Source organism: Pinus tabuliformis, chromosome 9, assembly GCF_031772625.1.
Source record: "Pinus tabuliformis cultivar Carrire ecotype Pingquan chromosome 9, CPIR1, whole genome shotgun sequence".
Classification (NCBI taxonomy): Eukaryota; Viridiplantae; Streptophyta; class Pinopsida; order Pinales; family Pinaceae; genus Pinus; species Pinus tabuliformis.
The window spans coordinates 1,750,791,852-1,750,815,163 of record NC_142307.1 but is presented as its reverse complement, the minus strand read 5'-3'; the positions used below and the strand labels follow the sequence as shown (position 1 = coordinate 1,750,815,163).

The 23,312-nt window shown below is 37.6% G+C and overlaps 1 pseudogene; it reads right to left on the bottom strand.

Moving 5' to 3' along the window:
- Positions 1-12,136: 12,136 nt before the first annotated feature.
- On the bottom strand, positions 12,137-13,412 carry LOC149155725 (uncharacterized; annotated as a pseudogene).
- Between the last annotated feature and the right edge of the window lie 9,900 nt (positions 13,413-23,312).

Genomic DNA, 23,312 nt, shown 5'->3' with positions numbered 1-23,312 from the left:
ATTAGATTTATTAAATACCTTGATACATTCCACTGTTGATGGGAAGGTAAACATCAACAAAGGCTCTCCCTCAAAAATTCTGACATTTCTACAATATGCACAAGAACAGATTGATTTTTCACAGCTTGAATCACAGCTACAACAAGATGAGTTACAGAAGTATAGTCATGATTCTGAACTTGTGTTTTTTCAGGACAATTATTTATTTGAGACACATTCCCATCAACAACCAAAAATTGATTAGATCATTGAGCCCCTCTCAGGAGCAGTTGTACATGCAGATGCAGAAATTCAGTCTACACTTGCCAAGTCAGTCATCAGACCTTGGGAAGAGCTTTTCCACAACAAGCACAGAAATGGTCTTGGATATGACAAGGATGTATCATTTCATATTCCAGATTACTCAAAGCCCATCCAGTTTCAGAGTGCTGGATTTCTTCATGACAATTCACCTTCAACTATTTTAGATTCTATTCCTTTTCCACAATAGCAACAACATAATGTTAAATGCCAACATTGTGATCGAGTTGGTCATGTGAAAGATCACTATTTTGATCTTCATCCATGTAAAAACTATCATAAAACTAGTCATTCTTCAAACAAATGCTTCAAAAACAAGTCTCTTGCAAGAACAAAGCTTCAATAGCCAAGAAGATATTTTAGTCATGTGTCAGAACATGTTCTAGAGTATTGAACAATCTTGCAATTGATTTTTCTATATCATCTCACCTTGTATATGATGGGGGGGGGGGGGAGTGATGGCCATCTACAAGTTTCAAAGCCACATCAAGCGAGCCTGAGCCACAACCTACCATACCAGATTCAGAGTTGTAGCCAGAGACAAAGATGCCCCTAAGCATGCCTTCAGTTGGTGATGCCTCTTCAAAGAATTGGGGACACTTCCTCTAGCAGAAGACTTTATCTTCTTTCTAGTTTTGGAAGAGTTCCAGGAATTGCATTAAGCATTCTAGAGTTTGTGGTCATCCTTAAACCATCATAGGTTGAGACCTCCCTTTTCAGGTTGAGGTTCTCCCTTTTTATGCAGGGTGAGACCTCCCTTTTAAGGTTGAAGGTTTCCCTCTTCAAAACATTAGGAGCACTTCCTCTAGTAGAAGACCTCAACTTCTTGCCAAACCTGGAAGAGTTCCAGGAATTGCACTAAGCATTGCAGTGTTGGTGGTTATCCTTAAACCACCTCCCACAGAGAGCACATTCAACCTAGTGTTGCCATGCATTTTTGCACGTTTTGCATTACAGCTCTCTTCTTGGACTCATACATAACCCTTCATATTAAGGGGGGCAATGTTGGACACCTAATCCTCTAAGGGTTGGTGTGGAAGCTGAATATCCAAAGGGAGTCCAAGGGACCACTTGGAATATGAAACCAAGGGTCATTCCTTTGTATTATAAATATGTATCATTGTGAATAAGAAAAAAAATCTGATGTTTATATTTCATATTGCCTTCGCCATGTATGTGTTTAACACCTCCTCCAATGGGTACCCATGTTGCACATCTTCCATGGACTCTACTACATGAAAAATGAGAAATACATGAAAAAATGTGATTGAAATCACGTTTTTCATGTATTTCTCATTTTTCGTGTAGAAGGGTCCATCAAAAGTATGCAATATGGGTACTCCTTGGATGAGGAATTAGCTTATGCATCCAAAGAGTGCTCCTACTTGAAATTTGAATAAAACCATAGGGAGATAACTTGATAATACAAGTTGAAAAAGTAGTTTTTTTATTTTTTTATTTTTTAATATTTTTACCTTTTAACTCCAAAAATGGTGAATCATCCCCCATGGTTGATATCATCATCTTGAATACTATTGGTTCTTATTTTGGTTGTTTTGAGGCCCATTTTAGACCTCAAAATTTCTCTAATGACCTAGAATATTTCTCAAAAGGAACAAAAGAAAGGTTAATGCAACTTTAGGAGAGAAAGAGGCAAGTCTTAAAGTTCCAAGAGGAGGAGTGGAATTTGAAGAGTTGAGACATATGGGTGGCTGAAGGAGATAAAAATACAAGAATATTTCATAATCATGCTTCAAAAGTAAGAAAAGAAAATTCCATATGGAGCATTAAGGATGGTAAGGGAAATAATATCTCATTTCAAAAAGAAATTCAACAGGAAGTGTTTTGATATTTTAGCAAACAAGATAGATCAAAAGAAGGTTTAAATATTGAAAACCAACTGGAGTGCATTAGTCTGTATCCTAAAATGTTTAACATAGAGGAAATTAATCATATGGGGAGGTTGATTACAAAGGAAGAAGTGATAGATGTTTTGAAATCATTGGTCAGGGACAAGAGCCCTCACCAAGATGCTTGGACAGTGGAATTATTCTTACACTTTCTAGATATTATGGTTATGGATCTTCTAGATATGGCAGAGGAATCGTTGCCTCTATGTTTGATTACTAACTCTCTCAATGCTACGTACATAGCGCTCATTCCAAAAATGTCAAGCCCTTCCACTTTTGCAATTATAAACCCATCTCATTATGTAACAGGGCATACAAAATTATTTCAAAAATCATTGCCACCAGGATTAAAGCATCATTGTCTAATCACATTTCTCTAGAAAAAATTGGGTTCTTATACAATAAGAAGATTCAGGACCTGATTTCAATTGCTCAAGAATGCCTACATTCCATCAAAGTTCATAAGGTGTATGTGTGTCTTAAGAGGATAGACATGATTAAAGAATACGATTGCACGGATTGGGAGGTTTTAAAATTCATCCTTCACAAGATTGGGCTTGAGGTACAAGTAGTAGACTGGATTATGGCATGTATCACATCAATAAATATTGTAATCATCATTAAGAAGTCTCCTATAAGTTTTTTTAAAGCTTCAAGAGGCTTAAGATAGGGATGTGTTCTTCCCCATTATTGTTCATATTGATTATTGATGGACTAAGTAGGAAGATTTTTGCAACTCAATCTATGGCTATTATCTCCAGATGCAGGGTGACTATAAATATAAATATTTTGCAAATCATGTTTGTGGATGATATACTTTTAATAGGGGAGATCTCATTCCCAGAATGGCGTGCCTTTCATCAGATTTTATCCATTTTTGGTGACTCGTCCAGCTTATATATGAACAAAGTCAAATCAACTCTGGTTGTGGCATTAACAGATGAGAAAAAAATTTCGAAGATCTCAAGAATCTTTGAGACGGAGTAATATCTATATAGATTATGGTTTTAGGTATCTTGGCTTCAATTTGAAACCTAACAATTATGGAATTAAGGACTAGGAATGGATAATAGGGAAATTTGAGAAGAGGTTGGCACTTTGGTCGCATAAGTGGCTCTCGATGGGTGGGAGGCTGGTGTTGATTAAGTTTGCCTTACAGAAAATTTTAGTTTTTTGGATGCATCTCTTCAAGTTTCTCAAAGATTTCATTAAGTGAATTAATTCCATTATCGCTAAGCTCCTATGGGCCAGACCCAAAAATGTTAAGAAAATCCACCTCATTCACCTTGATGAGATATCTCAGCGAGTGGAAGATGGTGGATGGGGCATTAAGGGTACTGAATGTTTCAATAGGGCATTGTTGGTCAAGAAATTGTGGAGGGAATTATGTGGTAAAGGAATTTGGCAACAGATAATTAAAGAGAAATATCTAAAAACCAAATAATATGTGACCTGGATCAAAAAAGGAGCTTGGGAACAAAATGTTGCATCATACATGTGGAGGAGTATGGTGAATATAAAACACTAGTTACTCGGGAACTTGAACTTGTGATGGGAGGTTCGCTATGGATTTATGGTCGAGATCAGATTGGATTCTATTAACGGTTTTGGTGAAGATCACTCACTACCCACTCCACTTCTCAAGTATATTCACAACAATGGTATTTCTTCTTAAAACAAATACATGTTGATCGTGTTTCATTTCCTATGTCACACTCTTGGCTTAATCTTAGGGGGATTGGCCTTTATGAGTCTCTAGCTGATGAATGGGCGAAGTATGTTACTCAATTAAACATGGCAAGTATTGATTTGACAGAGAATGTGGATAATTTGTCATGGGATGGTTGTACATTCAAGGGACAAACCTCGGTTAAAGATATATTTAACCATTTGTCTCTTATTCGAAGCCAGATGGTGGAATGTTTATGGTTTCAAAAAATATGGAAGTGGGAGATCCCACAAAAATTAAAATGTTTTGCCTCGCTGGTATTATGTGATAGAATTCTTACGTGGGAAAATATTCTTAAAAGAGGCAGTTTTTGTTTGGTGTAGGGTGATGAACATGCTAAGTATTTATGTTGTCTAGGATAAGATTTCCATTGAGAAATGTCTCAAACAGTGGTTTGACGAATGTAAGGAATTTGTGCTCAACCATTGTATATTCTATGGGGTATTTGGAGAAGTTGGAATGCAAGCATTTTTTATCAAATAGAGTCTGATTTTAGAGGCACATGCTTGAAGATTGCAACATATTTTATGGAGATAGGGCCAAAAATGAAAGAATTATCAAGGAGGCATTTCCAACTTGCAGAGGTATGGTTTAGATATTCAATTGGCTTCTTTGATGGGGTGTCAACAAACAAGGTTTGTGTCAGCAAGGTGTATATTGTTTTGAAGCCAAGAGATTACTATTGCTTTAGCTGGTACAGTGGAGTAAGTATAATAGCCAAACTAAGATTATAGCTCTTTGGGGATATTACTCTAGGTTAGATGGCTTGATATTGGAACACTTGATGTGTTTGGATATTCCAAAGTTATTATTGACTGGTTCTTGATGAGATCAAAATTTGAGCCACCATCACTCATAAACTAGATGCATCAAATTAGACTATTGATCAATAATTTCCAGAATATAACTTTTGCACACATTCACATGGAGTAGAACAATGTTGCAGATTCTTTGTCAAAAGAGGGATATAGCAAGATGTCGCGGAACATAAAAATTCTGATGAAACTCTCCAAAATTCTAGAAATATATCAAAGTTCTAGGAGTATAAATATTTTATAGATTGTCATTGTATTCATATTTTAGTCCACTCTTAGTTAGTTTGCCATGCTTAAGTAGTTTTAGATGAAAAATTCTTTTTTGTAAAGAAAGTAAGAACAGAAAAATGATAGAATGTTTACGGAGATAAACTGAATTAGATAGCCAGTATTTTTTAGAAAGCAAAAATCTAAATGTAAAGTCGATATAAGTCAATGTTTAGATGGGCAAGACAAAATGGGAAATTAGCATATGTAAACTAATTTTATCTATAAATGAAAGTCAGATGGTTTTTTCTTATTGGAAAAAGAAATGCAAAACATATAAATAAAAGCTCTGAATACGGTTCAGTGTATATAACAACGGTCGGTTTTGTTCACATATGGGGAAGAGGCACATACACGATTTGTGTCTCGTTCCAGAGAATTGAATGGTTATGAAAACCGACTTTGGTATCAAACCACAGATGATTTTTCTCTCTTTATTCCTGATTCCATTCGCAAAAACGTTGGTTTGTAGAGTGTAAGGTTGTCCTGGCACAGTTCTCAGAAGTTCGTAGTCAATTTCATTGTGAGAAGCCTCGTCTGATGACATCTGGATAAAAAGATACAAACATTAATATATTGTGTATGAAACTGTGTGGCCAACAAAAGAGGAGCCATTTAATGTCGCACCTGTAAAGGAACTGAGGCTACTCTCTTTCAAATTATCGTGGAAGTTGAACACCATGTGTGTCTCACTTTCACCCGTAGCTAGCTGCAAGGAGACAATGACGACGATCGCCGTGACTGGAAGCAAAAGCCTGAAAGCCATGGAACAGGATTGGAAGGACTTACCAACAAATATATGGGGGAGATTGCGAGAGAGTATTGCAGCACTGAAGAATAAATAGGTGCTACCAGCCCTAAACGACATAGCTTCTAGATCCTAAGTCCATACACCCATTATATATTTGGGTTCAAAGGGCAACCCCAAAATCCATAGCCAAATCCAATGGGTTCGAAGGGCTTACAGCAGTTAATACTTATTATGCTCTTCTAATTTTGTCTTCTTCTGTTTCCTTAATATACGCGCCCCAGCCACAACCAAACAAAATGCAATGTTCTGCCCATTGAGAGATACATGGTAGACTGATAATCATAGCTAACAAGGTCATTGTTCTAGAATATACAGAGATATAAGATTAGATGTACAGCTCCATTGGTACCATAGGCATGACGCCCTTTTCAACAGCATATTTTATCTTGCGTGGCACCAATTGACAACATCTGAGGGTCGTTGGAAGCACGAAACCTAATTATGATTTTTTTAAAGATAAACGTCATCTCAGCTAGCACCATCCATCCTCATAAATAGAAGAAGTGAAAATGAAAATATAATAAAAGTTAATTGTGATTATATATATATATATATATATAATTTTAATGGTGTAAAGATACACTAAAGGAATAGAAGATTTGGGAAGGTCATTTCTTCGTGAAGAGAGTCTATGTTTGAATGCATGCACATAAGGTCTCTCAAACTTTCCAATGCAAGTTCCATGAAATGAACCCATTGCTTATAACCTAGCATGAGCACAAAATGTTGACAAACCTTGTCCCTGTAGCTACTCTGTGTCTACAAATGAATTCTTAAAAACAAAAAATAAACAATGGCCAGAGCATAAAACATAAAACAGATATACACGAAGATTTTCCCTTAGATCCCAAAATCGGAACTACCACATTGATTTTTCATTATATTCATTTCAATATTACAATACATATATATACATGTCGAAGCATCCATAAACCTCAATCAATTAACCCTCGATTAAAACATAACCGTAGTTCCCTTGACCGGATCCACAAGATATCATGGACAGAATACCATCATGCCCAAAACCATGTGCAAAACCCATGCACAAAACCATAAGTAGGTCTGTCCACTTAATATAGGGTCCAAAAAAAATTCCCAAGGCATTGTCTCGGACCCCGTAAAGGGGGGCTACCGCCCCCCTAAACACCCCTGTTGTTGAAAAATGTGCAACAAGAAATGCTTGTTGAGAATGCAACAAGATGATGGAGCTTAGTGGAAAGGAGTCACCTTCACTAAGTAGGCCCGCAGGCAAATTATGGCGCAAAGTCTATCGGAGTGATCACAGCAGGAGTTATCAGAGTCTATTTTTAGACTGCTAGTCAAAAATATAAAAGTCAAATATTATTGTCTCATAATAATATTTAGACTATAAACTTTATCTTATCCTCTTGGAGCACTTCAATTTGAGCTACAGATATGGCACATGCATCTGTCAGAAGGAAATACGATTTTCTTTATGATTCAGTTGAGCTATTGCATGCAGGACATCAGTTAGAACTCATGTGGTTGAGTTCTGTGGAGTTACATGAGCAGTTAATGGAGTTGTGTTCAGTTTGACTTAGTTGAACTAGTTGTATTTAGTCTAACTGATGAATAGACTAAGTGATGAGTTGTGTGAATTAGTTATTAATTAATTCACTAATTATTAACTCATAATGCAACTGTAGAATACATCAGTTAACTCAGTGGATGTACAGTTCAGTGGAGACAAGTGTTAGAGGTTGAGATTGCTATCAGTTGTGCATGAGATTGTGCACATGCATGGATTGAGTAATGCCAATGAAGATTGTGCAGTGTGGGCCAATACCAAGTGAAATATAGCTTGTGCTCACGTGATTTATAGTGTGGGTGATTTTCACAAGGTAAATAGGAGTTTGGATCAGCCATTCTCATTCATTCTCTTGCAGGGTTGTGCAGTGGAGGCAGCCAAGCAGCGGAGGAGATTTGGAGATTAGATCTGAGCTGTATTGTGTGTAATAGGTGGAGATAGTGCTGGATACTTGTGAGGAGTATTGTACTATGTAATGTTACATGTTCTCAATCATTAATATACAGATAGTGTGGGGTTTTCAGCTGTAAGCTTTCCCCGGGTTACATATTGTGTTAATGTGTGCATGCAATTGATGTTTCATTATTTTTAATGCTGCTAAATTGATGATCAACATAGAGAAGCTTATGTATTGTGCATATATTATACAATAGTACATAATCAAGATAATCTCTGTTGAATATGTGTTTATTATTCAAAATTTCTACATGGTATCAAAGCAAGCTGATTTGTAGAAGAAGTTCTACATGATATCAGTGTTGTATTGATCATCAAATCTATTATTCAGGAAGTGTTTACATTTTATTTCTTCAGTCAGAGTCTGTGATCGGGCCAGGTAGCCTCTGGATCCATCCTTCTTTTGGAAGGTGAGATATTCGGTGAATGCCCAGACAGTCAATCTCTGTACAAGAAATACTTTGTTCTCACGAATTCTAGATCAGAAGCGGTTGAGTTTTGAGCTGGTGGAATTCGAATTTAATTCCAAAGCAAGAGCAAAACTCAGAAACATTCAGTGTGAGAATGGAGACAATATGCCCCAGTATCTCACGAAGTTCACCTAATGCCAGGATGAGCTGGGAAGTGTGGGGGTAACTGTTGAGGATGAGTATGGTGAGTCTAGCACTCCTTGACATTCCTAAGAGTTGGCATAGCTACCGGGACTCGATGAATGGAAGGGAGAAACTGCCAAACTGGGAATGACCATGGTCGGATTTGATGTAGGAGGAGATTAAACGGCGCACTAGAGACAGTTCTTCATCTATGTCTAATGAAGAAAATTGTGCTTTGGTTTCCAAAGCGAAGAAGGGGAAGGTGAAGGGTTCTCTTTACGAATCCAGTTCTTCCAATGATGGGAAGAAGGTTGACAAGTCGAAGGTGAGATGCTTTCATTGTCATGAGTTGGGTCATTATGCTACTAATTGCCCAAAGAAGAAATCCAAGAAGGGATCCGGGGAAGGATCTGAAGGTGAGGAACTTGCTTCGCAGTTTGAGTTGGATTTCACACTCTTCGCATGCATGGTTTCATCCATGGTGGGAAGTGGTTGGTTTCTTGATAGTGGAGCTTCTTTCCACATGACCGGTGACAAAGGTTTGTTCAGTACTTTGGAGGAGAAAGATCTCCGGATACTCATAGTGATGGGTAATGATGAGAAGTATAGTGTCTCAGGTGTAGGCATGGTTATTTTTCAAAGGGAGCATGGAGCTCGCCTTACCTTGACCGATGTCAAGTATGTACCAGGATTGAAGAGAAACTTGGTGTCGATCGTGGTGCTGGAAGATAGAGGCTATGATGTAGTCTTCAGTAAGGGAAAGGTTTTCCTTAGACACATCATCACTAGACAGGTGAAGCAGATTGGTTCACGGGTCAAGAACCTGTATGCTCTTGAGGTTCAAGATGCATGCAAAGCCTTGAGTAGCGAGGAAATTGATGGAGACTTGGTGGTTGAGAGGGAGCGTATATTACCTCTCAACATGCAGAGCCAGAAGAAGTCTCAGACGATTGTGGAGGAGCCACGATTGGTGCAGCAGCTTCAGGAGGTTGTGGAGCAGCCACAACAAGGGAAGCTGAGAGGAGATTGAGTAGAGACATCTACTCATGCAGAGACCTCCAGTAGGGGGAAACTTCGAGCCAGGTGGGTAGAGGGATCGCATGCAGCCATACCTCTAGGTAGGAGGTGGGGTGATATGGATTGATCGTCCCAAGGAGGAGGGGCAAGATCCTTGAGGTACCCAACCTCTTGGATGAGACCTTGCTATGGGAGCCCCGATGTGGAGTAGCAGGAACTGACTGATTGGGTAGAGACAGATGTGGATGGAGTGGCAGAGAGAGCGACAGTGTAGGGAATCCCAGGACAGCGCATAGCATGCAGGCTGCAGCAATGCGAGAGGCACAAGTGTTTTGCACAGTGTTAGGTGGCACAGAGAGGTGTGCAATGGTGCGAGACGCATGGAGATGTTGCAGTAGCGCAGATGTCAGAGAGGGAGCACTTGTCAATAGCAGGTAGAGCTTTAGCATCAGAGTATGTTCCAAGCCCAACAAAGTGGTTAGTTGGGAGTGTTTTTGTTCCAAGTGTTGTTGGAGCAAAGTGGACCGTGCAGATGTGCTACATGCAGAACATTCTAGAGTTTCAGGATCGGGTTTGAGAGGAAGCTTTTCTTGTTGAGAGGGAATGTTGAAAAGTGTGCAACAAGAAATGCTTGTTGAGAATGCAACAAAATGATGGAGCTTAGTGGAAAGGAGTCGCCTTCACTAAGTGGGCCCGCAGGCAAATTATGGTGCAAAGTCTATCGGAGTGATCACAGCAGGAGTGATCAGAGTCTACTTTTAGACTGCTAGTCAAAAATAGAAAAGTCAAATATTATTGTCTCGTAATAATATTTAGACTATAAACTTTATCTTATCCTCTTGGAGCACTTCAGTTTGAGCTACAGATGTGGCACATGCAGCTATCAGAAGCAAATACGTTTTTCTTTATGAGTCAGTTGAGCTATTGCATGCAGGACATCAGTTAGAACTCATGTGGTTGAGTTCTGTGGAGTTAGATGAGCAGTTAATGGAGTTGTGTTTAGTTTGACTTAGTTGAACTAGTTGTATTTAGTCTAACTGATCAATAAACTAAGTGATGAGTTGTGTGAATTAGTTATTAATTAATTCACTAATTATTAACTCATAATGCAACTGAAGAATACATCAGTTAACTCAGTGCATGTACAGTTCAGTGGAGACAGGTGTTAGAGGTTGAGATTGCTATCAGTTGTGCATGAGATTATGCACATGCATGCGTTGAGTAATGCCAATGAAGATTGCGCAGTGTGGGACAATACCAAGTGAAATATAGCTTATGCTCACGTGATTTACAGTGTGGGTGATTTTCACAAGGTAAATAGGAGTTTGGATCAACCATTCTCATTCATTCTCTTGCAGGGTTGTGCAGTGGAGGCAGGCAAGCAGCCGAGCAAATTTGGAGATTAGATCTGAGCTGTATTATGTGTAACAAGTGGAGATAGTGCTGGATACTTATGAGGAGTATTGTACTATGTAATGTTACATATTCTCAATCATTAATATACAGATAGTGTGGGGTTTTCAGCTGTAAGCTTTCCCCGGGTTACATACTGTGTTAATGTGTGCATGCGATTGATGTTTCATTATTTTCAATGTTGCTAAATTGATGATCAACATAGAGGAGCTTATGTATTGTGCATGTATTCCGCAATAGTGCATAATCAGGATAATCTCTGTTGAATATGTGTTTATTGTTTAAAATTTCTACACCTGTGACCCCCCACTGCGCCCGGTGCAATGAAAGGAGTACTAGCTACCTTCCCTCTAACCCCCCAACTTCATGCGTGGGGCTAATTATGGAAAGAATATAACACACACCCAACAACCCCAAGTGTGTGACGCCCAACTATCTGTCTTTTCTCTCCCACATGGTGCCGCTAGTCCCAAATTTCTGCACAATGGGAGATCGATCTTTGTTGAGGTCCTAAAGCCTAGTGATTCGTTCCCCAGGGCACACAATGGGTCCTCCTGCAAGATTTCCCTCGTCTAGTCACTACTTTAGGGTTCTCCAGTATCCTGAAACAAAAGGGGAGGTTTGGAATTACTTAGATTTCATCAGGAATGCACATGTCAATGGTGTTAAGGTTGCCATGACCACATCTATTGGATTTTATGATATTGAAGTCTCTAGGGGAGTTCAGAGCATATATGGCTATTTGAGAGGTTTGGGGTTTCGATAGCATTTAAAAGAGTATAAGAGAATCATGCCCACAAGGATTATAGGAGTGAGTGTGGATTCAAATGGTAAGCCATCTCTTTGGATCTAGTGTGTGAGACTGCTTCCTTCTTCGGGCATTCTTGAAAACGGACATTCTTGAAAAAGCTTTGCACTAATGAGGTCAAAGCTTGTTTAATATAGTCACTAAATATTTGTTACCTTTAAATTGTTTAATCTAGTATGTAAATATGCATTTTTTGGCATCAATCAACCAAAAGTGAAATCATAGAGAAATACAAATTTGTTGCCATTAACCATGGCTCTAAACTACACCAAATCCAATCCATTTGCTAGTAAAGGAAATATCTTTGCTAAATAATTTAATCACAAGTGGTTTTACATTGAGAGTTTTCCTAAAATGTTTTAATTCTAAGTGGCTTCACATGAGGATCTCGCAACAAAATCTAAACAAAGCAATTAAGATTCTGATTGGAAATCCGTTGGAACAGACATAAATAAATTTGCAGTAAGATTAAGAAAGGACTTCGGCACTTACCTTAAAAGGAAAAGTCCCTAGAGACTGCTTGGTTGCCAACAGCTAGCTCAGCCTCTGCACAGCTTTTATCTTATTGGCTAAAATGTCAAGCAAAGGCAAAAACTCTTTTAGTGTGGGAGGAAAATCAAATGTCACTCAGAGCACAATCCTCAACCCCTTCTTGTATTAGCCTTCTTACTTAATGTCATTTGTTCCACTATACCTTTTCTTTTTACTCGAATTTTTCTTACTAATGCCTTTACTAGCCTTCTCTTTTCTCTTTCTACTACCCACAACGTCATCCTTTTTGGAAATCAGATTGTTGGTGGTTGATAGATTTTTGAATGCTCTCTGGAGCTAACTTAGGGAACTTCCTCAGTATCCTTGAAGAATCCTCATTAACTAAAGTGCCACTGCCATTGCATTTAGGCGGGGATTTCTCTAGTTGTTTATCAAGCTTATTAATTTGTGAATTCAGTGTTGTTCGCTTCAGTCCATCAGTTTTTGTCATCTTCTTGCTCCACCCAAACCAACCTCATTTATCTTTATGACAATTGGCTTCAGAGGCATCAGGGTCCGCTTCAGAACCCAACAACCCTCCATTCTGATGGCATCCATCCCAATACACAGGGCCAGAGAATATTTCCATCCTCTTCGATGGCCTCTGAATTCGATGTAGCTTGGTCCAGCTGTCCTTTCTCCTCCTTTGTCAACATCTCATCATAACCCACCAGCTCATCTGCAAACCTATCATTCTCTGCTACAAAGAGTTCCTCGTCATTCATCTCCCCGGGGACCCTCCAGGACTTGACAGTAAGCATCACATGTAGCATATCATAGATCTTGGCCTTCCAAGGACTGACCATTTCAGTCATGTCTTGCTGCCTCCAATTCAAATGAGGCATGAGCTTGGCCTGAGTAAGATCAATTCCATGCCTAAATAAATTTGTTTGAACCATCAGTGCAACCTCTTGCGCCACCTCGACATCGGAAGGCGGAGTCCCAGTGCACTCAAGCGCATTGTTGATTTCATTTTCCTTGTGATTTAAAATGATATGTGATACAGTAGTAATCTCGAGTCCTCTGTGCCCTCGCCCAAGAACAAGAAGCTCTGATTGGACCTCTATATCCAAAAATCGTCAAAACCTGCCAGGATCATGTCTGCATTGAGGTTCTTGTAAGTATCGGACGGCACAATGCGCCCTATGAAGTGGATGACAGAGCTCTCAAAATGGAAAGTGATTTCCTTGTAGAAATATTTCATTCTCTCCATGGTTGTGCAATCTTCGAGCCTCGGCAGCCATGTAGAAAGCTCTAATCAGCCTCGGCAGCGATCAACATCTCCATGGGTGTGCAATCTTCGAGCCTGACGACCACAGGGAGGGTCGTGTCTAGCTAGGCCTTAAAAGTGCCAAGGTCAAAAATGGTTTGATAGAAGTAGGTTAAAATGGATAGGCTAGAATGAACAATATCTTTCCAACTGTACAAAAACAGTGGAATTAATACTAATATATAATATTATTAATATTATACATATAATTTAAAGTATTCTAGTATTTTATATATAATAGTTTATTATTATTTAGCAAAATTTTATTATATTTTTATTTTCATTTCTATTATAGGTATATGATACGGATAATTGGATAATTGGTTTTGTGGATAAACTAGTTAACTTAGTATTAATTTTCCATAAACATAGAGTAAAATCAACTTGCTCTTTAGGAAAATCTATTTAATTATAATTTTAAAAAGATAACTAGTATATCACAAAGTTGGATGAAAAATGATACTAAAAAGACTTTAGCATTTTAAATAATTGAAACTAGATTGACATAATTGATTAAAAGCAAAAAAAAATAGATAATAAAAATAAAAATTTAAATTTAAATGGAGAAATATTATTGCTTTGTAACCTTTAAAGAATGGACATCAAAATCCATCCTTGTGGAGGCAATATGGAGTGCTGCTAGTGTTGCATATCCATTATTTCTTTGGGTCATCATCAAGTTGAATGGACTGAAGGGAATGCCTATAAAAGGCATAGCTTGGGTAGTTGTTGTAGGAATTTCTTAGGGTCCACAATCTTTGAGGCAATGATATCTATGTATCATAGAATTTGTTACAAATGACTTCAAATTTATTATTCAGGAGGTCAAGTTTCGACAAGATGATCTATTGTTGGTATCCTCTTTCCTCACTACCTTGGTGATCAATACCTTGTTCATCAATAAAAATAAATTAGCTTGAAAACTTTGGTATTTCTAGACCTAGATAGTCATGTGCCCTACACCCACTCCTTAAAATTTGTCTCCAATGGAGCGTTAGATAGCTACCTTCTCTTTTGATTAATTATCTTCTCCATGGAGGCCACATTAGCTTTAGTGTCATTGGATGATTGATAGTGGTAATCCTCCACATATTTCAATGGTGTCCAATTTGCCTACATGATCAAATGGGGAAGTTTCCAATAGAAATGGCTTTTGGCAGTGGAATTGGAGTTATGAGTTAGGTGATTCCTATTGGATTCAAGGCAATCAACTTTGTCATATCTCTTCATTATTAACAACTTGCAATGGAAATAGGATGCATAGGACTAGCTCAAATTATCAATCAAAGAGTGAGAAAGAGACAAGAGGCAAGCAATCAGGGTAGAAGAGATGGTTAGTAACTTGACACGAGAAACCAATAGAAAAACCTCAACCCTCATAATGGCTCTTCTTAGAGTGTATTCCCGGTTCTAAAGCTTATATGCGAAGTAACAAATCGCGAAAAAGATAACCAAATGAATTAGATAAATGGAACAAGGAGGAACATACCAGAGCATAAGGTGAGAAGAGTATAGAGGGTGAACCCAAAACCCGATCAAACCCTAAGTATGCCAACATACACTTTTGTTTTGATCCCTACTAAGCCATAAAATTAACAATCCCTTTTGAATTTGTAATGCTACATGATGGTGGCATGATCACCATCTCATACCTTCTAATAAATTTCAAATGGGGTGGTCTAGCCATGATGGCCATTTACCCGTTGTAAATTGATTGAACTTGCACATAAAAGAGTCCAAGTGACTTTGCATGTAAACATTGCTTGGGCCTCTATCTTCCCTCCATACCCCACTCCCTATACGAGGGAAAAATGATGGTGGAAACATTTAGTTTTATATGTAGAGCATAGATTCTGAGTGATGTATTGGATGTTAAATGTTTGGCTTTGGGGATACTAGTGTGATACCTTTTATCAGCTTTGTAGGTCTAGTTGAAAATTGAGTTAATAGTGTTAGCTTTAGTGGAAACTTAAAATAACAACAATTCATTAGTTCCTAGGGAAAAATCAACATGGAGAAACTAATATAATTGGTTTTGTGAGTCTTATATTATTAGTTTGTGCTTACCTTTAAAGATTATTATGGTATATTTTCATTGATGTTTGTTCCTTTTTACAATAATTTCCATTATTATAACTAGATATTTTTAGTTTGTTATGTCAATAAGCATTCTCATTTTAGAAATAGGATGGAAGTGCTAGATTGGATGGAAATAATACATCCAATATTCATGTCCTATTTTAATCTACATGATCTAATAATTTAGTTGTTTGATTGTTAATGGGAGTTGTCTAGTTGTAGATGATAGATGTCTATATGGTTGTAGTTGGTAGTTGATGATCCATACCATCGTTCACCGCCTGCTACCAATTTGAATGTGCTAGTATAAATATTACAAAAAAATAACTTAGAGGTAAATTTTTTTATTTGTAATGTGGAATAATAATATGATTTGAGATGATATTATTGACTGTGGAAAGACATGAATATATTTTCCAATATCTTAAGTTATTCTTTGGAGAAGCTTTGATTTTTTAAAATCTTACACCATGGCTATTTTGTGATTCTTTACCAAATATTATCTCCATTGTTTTAGTTTTGATGAAGGTGGTTAATACTATCTTCCCCTTAATGCATTAAGATATTGCTAGTGACCATTCATGATTCTGCAAGAGTCAGGAGTGATAACCTACAAGCAATGTTATATCCATTTCAAAAAATAAGTGATGACAAAGGGCTCATATTAGGAGGTGAAATGATTTGTGTATCTCATACAACATCATAGAATATCCAATGCTTTGTCAATCAAAATACCATCCATGCTTCATGTATTGATGTTCTTTTCCACACATGTTGTGGTCTTTGCTACATTTGTTTTGTATTGATTCTTTTAAAACTTCATTGAAGCATTGATTATTTAGCTACTCCATATATGTTAAACCCCTATGTTAAGACCCTAATAATCATTAATTATTAGTTTATTTGTTATCGTTAACTCAACCTTGTGGCAGGTTACAACATGTCATTTTATCTTGTATTTATAATAAAGGAGATTCACTTGAAAATGCATCATATCTTGTCTTGCCATTAGATTCATTTTAAAAGGAGGTCACCCCTTGAAGTGGACTATATTCATTGAATTCTAGTAATTTTTCAACCATCGGGTTCGGTTTTAGCAACTACGACAATTGGCAACTTACGAGTAGGACCTTAGAATCTATGTTTAGCCCTTACTTAATATGAAGCATAACCTCCAGTAAGTATTGTCTTAGATTTATGGATCCCACTAGTCTCGATGTTTAGCCCTGGTCATGGTGTAGTCTCTCTGCCACTTTGATTGGATTGCTTCTAACATGTTTTATTAGTTAGGTGTCAACACTAATGGCTTCAATAGGGTATCAAGATAGTGAATATGTGAGCTAAAACTGTTCTTAATTTAGTATGATTCTTCAATGTTCCTCTGTTGACGGTGAGAATCCATAGCCACGATAGAGTCACTCAAGAAATCACAAGCATTGCTTCATTACCAACAAGTTTCCATAGTCCCGAAGAAGTTACTTGCATCACCTCTCTATGCATGAAGCCGTTTTCATGCCTTTACCCATTTTATATTAATTTCTTTTGATGCAATTTACATATTTGGGCATTCATTGCGCCAGGATGGATGAGGGATCCCGACTTATTTTATGACCAGAGAGGTTGTTTCTTGTGTTTCAAAGACTTTAACATTTTTTTAAATGGGTCTTCTCACCATGTGTTTTCTATTTTTCCCTTCTCTAATCACTAGTTCAACCTAAACTTTATTCAAGGATGATCACGAAAATGTTCGATTTGTTAAAAGGTTCTTGGTAGAGAAAAATGATTAGTCACCACGCTACAACCCATTGCAGCCGAAGAACTATTTCAATAGTGGTGCTTAAATATTATTGAAGAAATCACTCTTCATTCCAGGAAGAAGTATAGATACATTCTCACAACAAAGGATAATTTTACATGGTGGGTCGAAGTTCTTCCCCTTAGACAATTAAATGACTAGTAGATAATCTAATTTCTCAACCAAAATATCATTAACAGGTTTAGTGTTCCTACCTCACTTATCTTTGATAATGTTACCTATTTCTCATCATTTATATTATATGATTTTTCTTTAGAAAATAGGATTTTGTTTAAACATTCTACTAATTATTATCCCTAAGGAAATGCACTAGTTGAATACAAAAATAAAATATTGATCTGCATCATTAAGAAAATTGTCCTCACTCAGCAGAGAAATTGGCATAATGCTTAAACAAATGCTCTTTGGACCTAATCGTGTTACTTCCAACCCTTGTCTTGATACTTCTCCTTACTTCCTTGTATACGAAAAGGAAGCAATCATGTTAACCAATCTATACCTTCTTGATTTACAGTTATCTCAAGAGTCTCATGGTAGGTCATGTCTGATTATGAAAAGTAGAATTAACACTCTTTTAAAGATAGAGAAAGAAAGGAAAAAGGCCCGGGAAAAAATTTCTTCACATCAAAAGCATGTCAAAATATGGTTCAAAAAAACATCTATAGGTGATAGGGAGTTCAGTGTGGGATACCTTGTCTTGGAGTGGGATAAATCCCATGAAGATAAGGGTAACCACACCAAGTTCCAATCTCTATGGATCAGTCCCTATCAAATCCAAGAGAATCTTGGCATACATACTTACCATTTGCAAAATTTAGATGATAATATTGAATCCCTTCCCGTGAATGGCAAAGATCTGAAGTTCTATTTCCATTAGGAACTTTTGCAGCTACTATCCCTTTTGTTTATATTATTTTTATGCCATATTTCATTTCATGTATTTTATTTATTTTCATTTCTATAACAGCCCTAGTGAAAATTCCATGTAATAAAAGTTAATAAATGAAAAATAAGACCATAGTTAAGGGAAACTTATTCCAAGTTGAATGTTGGGCAAAGGTATCCTAGTGGACATCACTGGATGTGTTTATGGCTAAGGGAAATTGGCAAAGGCAAAGGCAAAGTCATTAAAAGGAAAAACTGCATTTTTGGCACATTTATATATGAAAATAAAGGAAATTAGGAGAAAAGTAAGGTGAAAGGTCATAGGTTGCATGTGAGGAGGAAATTGAAGGAAAAAAAGGGAAAATGAAGGAAATAGAGGCCTAATTGATAAAAAGGATTCTAAGGATCAGTTTGTAACCTAAATTGTTAGTTCACTTTTGGAGCTCTCTCATTATTCTCTCTCTCTCTCTCTCTCACTCTTGGACACTTAGATTTTTCTTGGAGGATTCTAGCCTTGGAGCAAGGAAGGAAAATCAAGCAAAAGGAAAGGAAGGAAAGCAAGGATCAATCAAGGAAGAGTAGGATCAAGCAGCCTCAGCAGGAATACTTTTAGGTAACATATCGCATGTGGTTTTTCCTAGCTAGTTTTGATATGCATGGATTTGCATGTTAGTGTATGGTTCTCTTGTTGTCAATGGCATGGATTTTTTGGGTTATGACAGTGGTTTTCAGCCTAGCCTTGCCTTTTTTAAGATATCCATAGTCTAACGGGATTGTTTTCTTAGTTTTGAGATTTCGAATTTCTGGATGGCTTCAAAATCAAGGGCAGAGATGGTCTTAGGGAAATCCCAAAGGCCTACGAATCCCTTGACTAGTTTTGGTGGAATAGATAGAAAACCCTAAGGGTGGAGTCCCGATTTAGGGCGTAGTGACTTGGTGTGGATTGCGGGAAAGCCTAAGAGACTGGTGTCTTAGTTAAGGGCCTAGTGATCCAGTTTGGATTGTGGTAAATCCTGAGAGACAAGGAGACGGAAAATTCCTCAAGGATAGTGATGGAATCCGGAGGCATTCCTAGCTCGGTTTGGTTTTGTGATCTCGATGCTGGTTTTAGTGAGATCACGATCCGGTGAGGGTGGAGGTGGTTTAACCTCTAAATTCCCTTGGTTGTTTTTGGATTGGCTTATCCATGAGATCCCACATTCATGCTTAGAATATGGCACGGGGTTGACTAGCTAAAAGAAATATTTGGTTCATCCATGTCTACGGTCGAGTGATACGTGGAAGTCTTGAACCTAATCAAATTTTCTTACGTTTAATAAAAGCTAAGTTCTCTTACTTTTGTAATTATTAATATGTGGATTTAATAGTTGTTATATCATTGTTATTTCCATGGTTTAATGTTGTATATAAGCATGGTTATATGACTTGTTATTCTCATGGTTATTTCATGTATTTACTTGTAGCTGAAAGGAAAATGGATGCGAGACCTAATTGATGTCAAAACAGTTAAGGGAAGAAGGTGGTGATCCTTCTTGTCAAGTCTTATATCATTTATCAGTAATTTATGCTCTATCTTGTATTCATTTCCTATAGATTGCATTGATGCCAAGTGTTTGACAGAATTTCAGTCTCAACTAGGGATGGTTATGCTTAGTCCTGGAGTCAGTTTATGATTTGTAAGACTTGTTATTATGTGGATCGTGGAGTTTGGAAGTGTCATTGAATTATGGGCAGTGCCATGGGCTCTCTGCCTGAAAAATTGGCTCAAATCTTGGGGTTGTTGGCACAACACTTAGCAAAATAGTCCCTAGACACTGGCATGCCATGTTGTGGGAGTGTCCAGAGCCCTGTAGACATTGGCATGCCCATAGCATGGGAAAGTCCGGGGGATAATTGGTCAAAAACTCAGTGGGACTCAGGGGCTGGTTACCTGAGAGGTTGGGATGGTTCTTGAGGGTGTTGTTACTAATGTGGAAGGTTTGCATGGTGTGTTTCTATCGATTCCACTTCCTTAAGGTGATTTAGGAGTTCAAATCATATCGTAGTAAATTCTCATCACATGTTTACCCCGGTTGGAAAGTTACTTGGGTAGATGTGGGAGAGGGTGTTACAGAGTGCTATCAAAGCATGGTTCACCCCTCAAACTAGATGGCCTATGTGTGTGGTCATGCATTCATGTTGGTTGCACTTGTGTCAGTCATCCTTGAATGCTTATTGCATGCATGGTGTTGGCCATGGTTGTAGTGATGTCGTCATGTGAAGGAATATGTTGTTGTGTGAAGTGTGTCGTCATGGGTGTATGATTAGTTACATGTTGTTTATGCTTGCGTATTGTCAGTGTACAATGATATGGTTATTGTTGTCATGCATGAGATCATGGTCTGTGTAGCTGATATGGTCATGCATTGATGACTAGACTCCGCTTAGAATGATGGATATATGGTTACATGATGATGTGTTATACTTTTATATGTTTCCATGATTATGTTGTACATATATCACGTTAATTGGTTGATCTTGCAGACAAGGTATCCTCCCCAAAGTATAATAAGGTACGTTGGTTTATTATGATTTGGTTTAGTTGACATGATATTCCTTGCAGGAATAATAACAAAGATGACTAGCAAGATGGCATACTATAGTTCCTAAGACTCTCCTTATGGATCACATGAGTAGCGTGGTGTTGGGTACTCTTCTGATTTGGAAGAGACACTAAGAATCTTAAAGGCATAAATAAGGAGTTGTAATGTAGACAATGACATAATCATACAGGCATAGGAGAAACAACCAGAGGTAAATGCAATGTTACTTTAGAGTTTGTCAGAATTGCAGCAATATGGACCACCTCGGATCAGCCATGAGCAGGATGACAGAACTAATGGGGCATATGGCATCAGGTCTCATGGTAAGTATAGGTTGGATACTCCAGATAGGAGGGGTCATAGACACAAGTATTATTCTAGTTTTATTTTTGACATGAATTATGATCATCACCATCATCATCCTTACAGGAGGAGTGACAAGGAATATTTACCAGATTATTTTAATAAAGAAAATCCACCTAAATTCGATGGAGAGATGAAGAAATAATAGGATGCATAGGCATGGTTGCTTGGTATGAGGAACTTCTTCAGATTTCATGACTATTTAGAAAACATGAAAGAAAAGATAGTCACATTCAGCCCCAAAGGTAAAGCATACATTTGGTTGGAAGATGTGAAGAATGTTAAAGGCATTCGGGAAGATGACTTGACCTGGAACGAGTTTGAAAGTCTCTTCAAGTGGAAGTATTTGTCGGAAAGGTACTATGATTACAGATCTAAGAAGTTTTATGAGTTGCAGATGGGTTCCATGACAAATGATGTGTATACTAATAGTTTCTTGGAGTTGTTGATATATGTGCCTTACCTCGGGGAGGAGAAGGCCAAGGTTTAGAGATTTATCAGTGGAATTTCAATAGTATACAGAGACCGAATTGAGTTCGATGAGCCTAGATCATTGGAGAAGGCCATCCGAAAGCTAAAACATTATTATGAGCAATCGAAGCACAAAGTTGAGCATAAACATTACTTGAAAGGAAATGAGAAAGTTAAATAAAAATGGACACCAAAGCAAGGAAGACCTCAAGATGAAGGTGAGAAATAAAATGCAGTCCCTTACAAGAAGTTCAATACCGCTAAGAAGGGACATCGAGAGTAGTAGACTAGAGCCGACGGTAGAGCACCATTGTAGTGTTGGATATGTGGAAAGGATCATCATAAGAGGGATTTTTCGTAGTATTAGGGTGGTAGACCCCAAATCTATAGTGCTCAAGAGGTGCATACAGTTGGTGATGTTGGTCATAGCATTCCTCAGATCTATGCAACTATGGACAACAGGCAGGAAAATCATCAGGAATCTATCATTTATATGGACTATCAGATTTGTGATTTCTATTTTGATTGATCCTGGATCTAATTATAGTTATATTAATCCTGACCTGGTGGATAAGTGTGGTTTGAGAAAAGAAGTGCATGCAGAATCTTGGTTGGTATAGTTGGCTACAGGTACAAAGAAGAGAGTTCACCATTGGGTAAGAGCTTGTGCATTTGAGTTAAATGGTATGCCTACAACAACACATTTGAATGTACTACCATTGGGATCATATAGTATGCTTTTTGGTATGGATTGGTTGTACCTTCATATGATTAAAGTGGATTTGTTCAACAAGGCTATTGAGCGTGTGGATGATAATGGGGAAAAGAAATTGTTGCAGTGAAAGAATAAGCCTACATCAGTGAGGATGGTTACCGCTATGCAAGCTAAGCATAGCTATAGAAAATGTTGTGTGATGTTTGCAGTATGTACATCTAATGATAAGGGTATGGATGTTGAGGATGCAAAAATATTCAAGAGGTACCATGTGTACCAGCAGTACCAGGATGTGTTTCTAATCAAGATTCCAGATTTACCTGCTCATAGGGAAGTATATTTCTCTATTGATTTGGTGCCAGCAACAACACCATCATCGAAGGCACCTTACAGGATGAGCACTCCAGAGCTAGTAGAGTTGAAATTGCAATTAAAGGGGATGCTTGACAAGGGATACATTAGGATAAGTGTATCGCCTTGGAGTTCACCAATGTTGTTTGTAAAGAAGAAGGATGGTACTCTTAGATTGTGCATTGATTACAAGAAGTTAAACAAGGTAGTGATCAAGAACAAGTACCCATTTCCAAGGATTGATGATTTGTTTGTTTAGTTGAAGGGAGCTGTAGTGTTCTCTAAGATCGACTTGAGATTAGGATACCATCAAGTACACATCAAGGAAGGGGATATCTACAAGACTATGTTCAAGACAAGGTATGGGAATTATGAGTTTTTTATAGTTCCATTCAGTTTGACTACTACCCCAGCTACCTTTATGTTCTTGATGAATAGTGTGGTGCATCCTAATTTGGACAAGTTTGTTATTGTATTCATTGATGACATCTTGATATACTCCAATAATGAAGAAGAACATGTCGAGAATTTAGCAGTAGTGTTGAGATTGCTAAGAGAGAATTAGTTGTATGCTAAGATTA